Here is a 2,265-nt window from a genome sequence, read left to right as displayed (position 1 = left end):
TAAGAGTATACGGTGTGGGTCACAACGAGAAATGAATCGGGTGATTTGGCACACGAAAACAGCGTCACGACGCGGGGAACACCGCCCCCCAACTCGTTGAAGCTCGTTATGGCGAATCTCATGGACGTTAAGACGGAATGCAACACATAAATTCGAACGTTTTCTTCACTCGGCCGTTTGAAAACGGTCAAAATTAAATAATAAAAAATTATCTTTTATCCTATTATAAAACATATTTATTTTCAAAAAGTTGGTGTTGCATCTTATTGTCTATTTCCCTACTTGGTGTTAATACAAATTGCTTATGTGGCATGTAAGATGGCACAACTTGGTGTTGCACTTTGTTGCCACACCTAATTCTCTAACACTCAACTATCTAGTTTTTCTATCCATCCTGAACCATAACCACAAAGTTTAAAGTTAAAACACCCTTTTAGTTTTTAAAATCTTTGATATTTATTTTTTCCTATTTAATTTTTGTAATCAACTGTACTCGTATATAATCTAGTTCAAATAATATAAATTTAATCTTTTTTAAAGGTTTCACGGATTGAAACGGCAAGCCCTATGTGATCCTCTAAATATAATTACATAAACTAAAGAATAAAGTGTGCAACAACACTGACTTCATACTGGTAAACAGAACCACCATGAATCACCCACATGTCCTTCTCGTTTCTCAACACGCCTACGGCCATCTCAACCCAACCATTGAGCTCGCCAAGAACCTGCGACGCGCCGGTGCACGTGTCACCATTGCCACCACCGTCAGCGGCTTCAACAACAAGCTCAAATCTCTGCCTTTCTTCCATGACATCTCTTGTGTTTCCTTCTCCGACGGCCATGATGATGACATCAACCCAGACAAGATCCCCGGCTACTTTCAAGACCTAGAGCGCGTGGGCTCCGAGAGCCTTGCATGTGTTATTCAAACTTTGTCAGAAAGCGGCAAGCAGGTAACATTGCTAGTTTACACACTCTTCATACCTTGGGCAGCGGTGGTGGCGCGTGAGCTAAACGTGCCTTCTGCCATCCTCGTCATCCAAAGCGCCACTTGCTTTTCGATTTATAACCATTTCTGCAACAGTCGTGATGGTATTGCTGTTGTAAACAAAGATATCGAAACCTCCATTTCTCTAAAGTTACCAGGACTACCTTTGTTGAAATGGAATGATTTTCCGACGTATCTATTGCCGACAGATCCGACTTTTTCCGAAATGACTTCTCTTTGTCAAGAACACCTTAAGTTTCTTGAGGAAGAACCTAATCCACGTGTGCTGGTGAACACTATGGATGACCTGGATTCTGATTCCATAAAATCCATCAAGAACGCCGTTATCGTCGGCCCATTGGTTCCTTCTTCTTTCTCCGACAATCATGGCTCATATTTTCGATGGCTAGATTCAAAACCAGAAAACTCGGTGATATACGTGTCATTTGGGAGCAAGGCTGTGCTAAGCAAAGCTCAAAAGGAAGAGATTCTACATGGATTGATAGAATCGAGTCGGCCATTTCTGTTGGTTTTACGTGACAACTGTGAAGATGAAGACGAAGAGATAAAGGAATTGAAGGAGAAAATAGGAGACGATGGGCTGGTAGTGGGGTGGTGTTCACAAATGGAGGTCTTGAGACACGGTGCTGTCGGGTGTTTTGTGACGCATTGTGGGTGGAACTCGACATTGGAGAGTATGGTGGCCGGAGTGGCAGTTGTGGCGTGTCCACAATTTTCCGATCAGCCGACGAATGCAAAGATGGTGGAGGGAGTGTGGGGGAATGGTGTCAGAGCGGTGGTGGATGAGAAAATGGTGGTGAGGAGAGAAGAGATGAAGAGGTGTTTAGAAGCGGTGATGGGAGGCGGCGAGAGGGCAGAAGAAATAAAGAAGAGTGTTGAGAAATGGAAAAAGGTTGCCATGGAATCTCTCAAAGATGGTGGTTCGTCACAGATAAATCTAAAAGTATTTTTGGAAAGCATTTTATAAAGCTAATGAATATTTATAATTTAGTAAATGATTATCAAAAAAAAAAAAAAAAAAAAAAGAAAAGGTAAATCATTATCAAAACTTTTAATTTGACTAAATTTTTTGCATTTATTATATGTTGAGACTTGAGATATGTATTTTAGGTGGTCGTTCTAATATTCGTTTCTTTGATTTCGTTTCTTACTTGATGCAATATGTTGGTTTATCATTAAGCTCTTCTGCAACACGACCTGCAGAACTTTTCGATTACAAAGTGTTCGAAAAATCTAGCAACTATTTGCTATAG

At 40.8% G+C, this 2,265-nt stretch overlaps 1 pseudogene; it reads left to right on the top strand.

Moving 5' to 3' along the window:
* Positions 1-650: 650 nt before the first annotated feature.
* On the top strand, positions 651-1,979 carry LOC145089517 (UDP-glycosyltransferase 75C1 pseudogene; annotated as a pseudogene).
* Positions 1,980-2,265: the final 286 nt, after the last annotated feature.

Source organism: Lactuca serriola, chromosome 2 (assembly GCF_051521515.1).
Source record: "Lactuca serriola cultivar US96UC23 chromosome 2, Lser_US96UC23_V15, whole genome shotgun sequence".
NCBI lineage: Eukaryota > Viridiplantae > Streptophyta > Magnoliopsida > Asterales > Asteraceae > Lactuca > Lactuca serriola.
The sequence above is the reverse complement of the archived record's forward strand: the minus strand, read 5'-3'. Positions and strand labels throughout refer to the sequence as shown.